Source organism: Myotis lucifugus, unplaced genomic scaffold, assembly GCF_000147115.1.
Source record: "Myotis lucifugus unplaced genomic scaffold, Myoluc2.0 scaffold_478, whole genome shotgun sequence".
In the NCBI taxonomy this organism is placed as follows: domain Eukaryota; kingdom Metazoa; phylum Chordata; class Mammalia; order Chiroptera; family Vespertilionidae; genus Myotis; species Myotis lucifugus.
The window spans coordinates 534243-541772 of record NW_005871526.1 but is presented as its reverse complement, the minus strand read 5'-3'; the positions used below and the strand labels follow the sequence as shown (position 1 = coordinate 541772).

The 7530-nt window shown below is 53.1% G+C and overlaps 2 non-coding genes and 1 pseudogene across 2 annotated transcripts; 1 reads left to right on the top strand and 2 right to left on the bottom strand.

Moving 5' to 3' along the window:
* Positions 1–1275: 1275 nt before the first annotated feature.
* On the bottom strand, positions 1276–1347 carry TRNAD-GUC. The gene has a single exon. It is a non-coding gene; the product is annotated as a tRNA-Asp (tRNA).
* A 2818-nt stretch (positions 1348–4165) lies between these two features.
* Positions 4166–4830, bottom strand: LOC106694464 (annotated as a pseudogene).
* A 2341-nt stretch (positions 4831–7171) lies between these two features.
* TRNAV-CAC lies at positions 7172–7244 on the top strand. The gene has a single exon. It is a non-coding gene; the product is annotated as a tRNA-Val (tRNA).
* Positions 7245–7530: the final 286 nt, after the last annotated feature.

Genomic DNA, 7530 nt, shown 5'->3' with positions numbered 1-7530 from the left:
CCGGGCGGCGCGGGGATCCCGGTCCTGCGACAAGGGTCTGTGCAAACGGCTGGCGAATGCGCCCCTGGCCGCGGGGGAGCAGCGCGGACAGAGGTCGGCTCTGCGCCGACAACGAGGAGGGTTCTGGCGGGACAGAGACCGCGCGGGGCGCCGGGGGCGCCGGCAGGAAAGACGGTGATGGGGACGAGACCTCGCTCGGCGAACCGGGCGTGGGCGCGGAGTGGGACCGCGGTCGGAGTCAGGTCGCTGTGGGAGGCGTGGGGGGCGGGGAGGCGGGGGGGCGGGGACCGGGAGGTGCTTTCCTAACGTTCCTGCCGCGTTGGGGGAGGATGGAGAGCGCTCGGGATGCGAGGTGCACACGATGTGGCTAGGACTCCACTGCCCCCTGTGCCTCCACCTCCTCCCGCAGCGCGGCGCTGGAGCGCGGCGGCCCCCCCCATCTCCTGGCGTCGGAGTCGGCAGCGTGGGCCAGCTCTCCGGACGCCGCGCTCACACCTCCCTGCCGGGCGCACACGGCCCCCCTGGGCCCATTGCCACCCACGATGGAAACAGCGGGTCCGAACGGCTCGCCGCGGGAAAGGCCCGGCGGCCGTGCTGGCGGGAGCCTCCGGGTGAGGCGCCGCGGTCTCTGGCAGGCGGTCGGACAACGCCTTGCCCTCCCGGGACTCCCTTCCGAAGGGGCGGCCTGTCCCTGCCAGGAGGGTCCCGCCGACGCCCGAGCAGCTGCAGAGCGGGAGCGCGCGGGCCCCTCGGGTTTAGGAGAGAGGCAGCTCCCGAGGCGGAGGAGGGGAAACGCCGGGCTCCGGGGGGAAGGAAGCCAGCGTTGGCTAAAAGTGGGTGCGCGGACGTGAAGAGAAGAAAAAGCTGCCCTGACCTGACCGGGAATCGAACCCGGGCTGCGGAGGTGAGAGTACCGAATCCCGACCAGCAGGGAGGGCGGGGGAGCCGCGCCTGCGCCTCCAGGGCACCCTCCGCGCCAGCCCCTGGTCTCCAAGCTCAGCCTCCTGTCGTCCTTCACCACCAGATGCCCCGCTCTCTTCCTGCCTCAAAGCACTACGAGCCTTCGTGTCCCGCACTCGCACGCAGACGCGCCCCAGCGTCTAGAGCTCAGGATCCCCAGGCCTTTCCAGGCCCAGCTCCTAGGATCCAGCCCTCAGCGAACAGTGGGCACCAGGTCCCCGGAGCCTCGCAAAAGGTCCAGGCCGTACCGCCCACCCAGAACTCGCACCGAGGACAAGGGCGGAGCCAGCGACCAAAATAAAATGCACGTGCTACCTCCCCGTCGGGGAATCGAACCCCGGTCTCCCGCGTGACAGGCGGGGATACTCACCACTATACTAACGAGGACGGCTGCAGGGGCTCTGGACACGGCCCTATCTGTGGCCGCCAACCGGCGCCGGCACTGCCCTCCACGCCCTGCCCAGTGCAGGGGTCCGCCTGCGGCCCCCCCCCCCCCATGTCAAACCAATGGCGTCCTCCAGCAAAGCAGCCGGCAACGCGACCTGGCGATGACTCGGAGCCTGTCCCCGACCCAACCACGACACGGGTGGCGCTGAAAACCGAGTGCGCGCTGCCCGTGGCCTCCAAGGCGGGGGCTGCGCCGGGAAGAGGCCCGAAAAGGCCAGCGAGACCGCAAGGAGAAGCACGTGGGCGGGCGTCGCGCCCCGGGCCCAGGATGGACGGCCGCCGAGTTAGGCCAGTCAGCTGTCCCTGCTCCCATCGGCCACGCGGCCCGTCCATAGGGCACCCCGACCGCCGCCTGACTCCAGCGACGCCGGGGAAGGCACAGGGGTTCGCGATGGGTCTCAGCCACGTGAGCGCTGATACAGCTAAACCTGTGGTCAGGATGGCTGAGCGGTCTAAGGCCTGCGTTCAGGTCGCAGTCTCTCCTGGAGGCCTGGGTTCAAATTCCACTCCTGGCAGCCATCCTATTTTTTGGCTTGCCAAATAAAACCCCTGTCGCCCACGATCGCCACCCATCGCAGCCCTTTCCGACCAAGGAGCTGTTTCCGGCTGCACCCTTGCGGCCCCTGCAGACTTGGCCTGCGCACCCCCGGCAGAGGCGCGGCAGGTGGAGTTCAGCTGCCAAAGGCTCGCGCTTCTGATTCCCAACGCGCCCCACAGAGCGCGTGCCCACCTCCCCCCATTCCATGATACTGCTCTTACCTTCTGTCTAGTGCAGGAGTGGGCAACCTCTGGCACGCGTGCCAAACATGGCACGCCAGTAACTTTTGCTGGCACGGGAAACCCTCTCTTATAATCTTCCATTTACAATTTATTTATTTATTTATTTATTTATTTATTTATTTATTTATTTTAGTTTAACAGACATTTATTCCTTTAATTGAACAACCTCTACACACAAAACAGATGGTTTGAGATTTGAGTGGAAAGGAATTTAGGTCTTAAGAGGTTTTATGAGTTTGCTACATGTTTTCTGGAAATCATTTAACCAAGCCTTTTAAGACCCATGAAGAAAATAAGAAAAATTGGTTAAAAAAGGAAACCAGCAATTAGGATTTTAGAACCAAACTACCTATTAAGTCAGCAAACCCAGAATTGGAAATTGGAGCCAATTCCTCTTCTATATTTCCTACACGCTCAGATTCACCCTGGGAAACAGAAGCCTAGTCTATTTTAAGACAAGAGGCAAACATAATGTGTGGTATGCTTTAACATTAAGGTGAGCACAATTGAAGGCCTGGAAAGTTTGTGGAATGGTAAGGATTTTGAGGGTAGTTTGAGCAGGGATGAGAAAAATAACTGTAGACAATGCCCCAGGTTAGACTGGAAACCTTAAACTTGTACTGACACCAATACATGACTATTCTCAGTAACATTATAGGAATAATGGATATAGTGGGTTGGCCCAAGATGACTTATAAGACTAAACGAACTAAGCACAAGTACCCTTAAGTAAAGTCAACCGCATTTTCCCCCTTAACGTGGCTAACGGGTTCATAGTAGTTATAACACAACACACCTTAAAGTTAATTCCCCTTCTCATTTGTTCAATTTCCATCAGTTTCAATACACACCAATGTCATTACTATTACTACTTTGCAGGAAATTCAGACATGGGATTGAATCAGGGCTTCTAATGTTTACGTGAAAGTGAATGGTACTACAGAGACCTAACCAGTTTTGTTTAGGTAAACTAGAGTGTTTAATTTTGAGAGAACCCTCTTTCAACAGAATCATTCAATTCTCCTAAAAAATGGTGGCATCCTTTTAAACTTTTCTTCTTTCAGAAGCAGCAGTTATATTGGGTTAATCTAAAAAATGTGAACCCCCTACTTAACTTTCATTTTTCTGCACAGGACCATGAGAATAGATTAGGTTATCTTTCACATTTCCAAGCAAAATTCAAACTCCAAAAAACAGCCCCTTGAGAGTAAACAAGCAGAGAGCACTGCATTACCCTAATAAAGCTGTAGGTTTCATCACATGCACCAACAAATCTACTCGCTAGTTTTGCACTCCTTCACAGAATGTCACACCTATACCAAACACTGACACAGGAAACTCCCTAGTAAGATAAAGCAGCGATTTTCAATCAGTATACTGCGGCACACTGGTGGGACACAATTTTTAAAACATGCAATACCTGACTAGTCAGGGGCACTAACCTCTAGCCCGCTTAGATTGTAAAGTTAAAAAAGAATGGATCAAAATACCTATTTTTGGTCAGATTGGCAAAACATTACTTTTTGGTGTGCTGCAGAATTTTAATAATTAATTTATGTGTGCCATGAGATGAAAACGGTTGAAAATCACTGACATAAAGCCAAGACAAAAGCGTCTATCTTTTTTTAAAAATATATTTTATTGATTCTCTACAGAGAGGAAGGGAGAGAGATAGAGAGCTAGAAACATCGATGAGAGAGAAACATTGACCAGCTGCCTCCTGCACATCTCCCACTGGGGATGTGCCCGCAACCCAGGCACATGCCCTTGACCTGAACCGAAGCCGGGACCCCTCAGTCCGCAGGCCGACGTTCTATCCACCGAGCCAAACCGGTTTCGACAAGAAAGCGTCTATCTTATGAGTAATGAGACACACCATCACTTATAGTCTTCAAACATTATTGCACTTTCACTTTTATAATGTGACAATGCATTCATAAGACAATCTGCAGACTAGTTTTAACAAATCAAAGAGCACTTTTAAGCAGACATGACTGTCCTAAATTGTTTATTAGGTAAGGATTTTACAAACATTACTTATATTAGCGGTAACGGTGGAGCTGGAGAGCATTGGCGCCTTCTCCAAGCTGCACGGCGAGAACCACCAATAGTGTGGTGGAACTTGTGGCCCTTCCGGAGGCCACGGCTCTTGCGGCCCGCAGATGTGAGCCCTGGCATCTCCCTGTGCTTGTGGGCTGGTTTGGTGATCCACTGGGTGTCAGGATTTCTTCTGATAGCTTTATGGAATGGATCAATGAGAATAACCTCAAGGAATTTGTACGTGGAATCTTCACCAACCCAGTAAGAATTCAGGACTCAGAGCCCCACAGTGGCGTCCAGCTCGCTCCTCGGCAACGAACTGAAGACTTCGAGCAAACTTCAGCTGGTTAACGCTGACGGACAGGCTGGCCGTAGGTCGCACCCTTAGGAACAGGGCGCTTGCGGCCACCACGGCGCACACGATTCCGAGATGACGTAACCTTGCTTGGCCTTGTAGCCCGGCCTGCGCGCTTTGTCCGGCCGGGGTGGGGGCGGGGCGCCCCGTGGAGCGCGAGAGCTGGCGGGTACTTGCCAGCGGCCCCCCCCCGGAGAAAGAAGGCGCATTGGGGCCCCGAATTGCTTCTTCCCTTCCAAGGCTCCCATCCTTGGGTTTAACCTGAAGGGTGGGGGCCAGAAGGGAAAAAAAAGCTAAAAACAATTTTTTTCTTAATATCGACTTTTTTATTTTTCAAATAAATTCAGTGTAGGTGCATCTTAGATAAAGAAATAATTTTACATAACAAGTTATCTTAAAGACCATAGACATGGATTGACGACAGAGGGGAAGAGCAATCTCTATGCCTCTGCCTTAACTCTCCCTACCTTCCTAGATCCGACCAGCGTTTTGGTTTCATCCACATATGCTTGTGAATCTTTGTTCTCAGTGATGAATTTTGTTAAGTCTCTAATAGGAGTAGCCTGACAGATGAAAGCAGTAGCTCGTGCATATCTCTGAAGGTCACGAAATATAAACCTGATGTAAAATCTCTGTCATCAGTGATGCAGCAGCAAAAGTCCCACTGATAATATCGAACGGAGCCATAAAGTTTTCTGTCGGACTATCAGTGTACATGTATACATTAAAAAATGAATGTATTTTTCATCATCATATACTGTGTTTTTGTCGCTCGAATGAATTTTATTATTTCTTCAAGGTTCTTCACATACGTACACCTTAAGAGATATCAAGTAGGCGTAACATGTTCTCAAAAAATTAGGGTTGGCACGCAGAAGAATTTTGAGTCAGAGATTTTGCTGGTTTTGGCACCCACTCACAAAAAGGTTGCCCACCCCTGGTCTAGTGCGTTTGAAGGTACCACTTCAGCATTTCTACCTCCTTCTTTCTTCTTAGAGATGCTCAGAATTTGTCAGCCATAGGTTTTGAGCGGGATTAATCCCACCGCTGACTTCAGGAGTGGCCTGAATTGGTAAACGAAGCAGCACGGCCCCCTTTATCTCTTCAATAATGCTTTCTGGGAGGAAGAAGCCCTGTTCCTGCAGGAGATGCATCGGAGCCTGTGGGCCAAGCCGCTGGTGGTGTTTTGAGAACAGGAGTGAATAGCCTGCTTAGGAATGGAGTCCACATTGAGGAAGGACCAAGAGAAGCAAAATAATTTGGGGGCCTGTATCAAACCCAGATTTACCTGGAATGTGAGGTAGTTTCCCTCATTATTAAAGCTGATTTATGGATTTTCTGTTAGAGCGGCTCAGCCTGGTATACTCTCTACCCACTGAGCGCTTAGGCCACTGGTGTTTCTGATGCCTCTCGAGTTCTACAGGGGCTCAAGCAGGTCACCTACCATCCTGGGGTTCTCACCCCCCCCCAACTCCCTCTCCTTTGCTTATTCAGCCCACACCCACATTCTCCAGGCTCCTGCCAGACCCCAGCTGTGGGAGCAGCCAGTCAGCAGGGGCCACTGCAGTGCGCTGGGCATTTGCACCAGCCAACAGCAGGTTAGTGGTCACTGCTGTCTTAGTGATTCTCTCATCCTCTTCTTCATTTTCTAATGCCTTTCTCACCTGTTTCATCCCCAAACTGTCTCCATTCCCTGCCTCCCCAGATAATTTCACTCCACACCATTGAGAAGATGAGGTCATTTAACCTCGGCTGTCATTTTCAACAAGGTGTTTGGGGTCCTAAACGCCATCCACAGGGGTTTCTTGCACCCCTGCAGGCCCCCTCTCTCACTGGGCCTCCGGGGTGGGTGGGTCTGCACTCTCTCCGGCTTCCTCGGATGAGAGGGCGCAGTGCCTGTAAGACCAGGTATAACCCGACGTTAACGGCTGTCGGATTTACTTAGCTCAGTCTCTTTGTCTTTACACATTTTAAAACACCTTTAACACTTCCTTCATTGCAGTGTTAGAAACTAAATGTGAAAGTGCGGAAAAGGGACACCTCCACACGACCTCTCCCTCCGCCTGTGCGTTTCGGTCCTGAGAGACCCCTCACCGCACACAGCGGCCACTCCTTCACCGTGTGCGGGGCTTCCCCGCGCCCAGCACTTCTCTGTGACCCGCTGGTGTCCTACAGTCAACTGTGGGGGGTGTTTGTGCGGTTAGTGACGAGACTCCCAGGAAAGAAAGACATAGGAAGGAGCAAACTGAGTTTTTCCTCGACAAGTGCCTCCTGAATCAAGTGCTGGCAAATGTAAGGTGTATTTTTATTTTTTCAAATATGAGCTGGAGTCCCTGTGTTGGCCAAGTCCCCAGGTCTCCTGCTGCCTGTCGTTGGCACCATTTCCCGGCCGGGGCGCCAGGGAACTACGCTCCCTGCCCGGCTGCTCCGGGGGCACCGCTGGCCAGCACCGCGGGGCCCAGAGCCCAGCGGGCAGAGAGAGGATTGCGGTTTCCGGGCAGTGGGGATGTGGGTTGCTGGGGGTGGCACCTGGCAGGGACGCGCCCTCGAGGACTGTTAAGGGCTTTGCAAACAGCTTCACTGTTGGAGGTTTCCGTAGTGTAGTGGTTATCACGTTCGCCTCACACGCGAAAGGTCCCCGGTTCGAAACCGGGCGGAAACAGCCACGGTTCCCTTTTGCCAGCCTCCTCCCCTGTTGGTCAGGCACTTCCGAAGTCTGGTCTGGGCACCTGCTCCCCGGTGGCCACCTCCTCCCCCCCGTGTCCCACTCCTGCCCTGAGTCCACCCCCACCCCCGTGTGCCCCTCCTCCCTGATCTTTCCTTTAATAGGCAACTGAGGATCAGCCCCCAGGGGAACTCTGGGTCAGGACAAGGAACCAGCTCTTTCTAAAATGAGTATTAATTCATGTTTTATCTGCTTCCTAAGTATAATTTACATTTAAACTTAC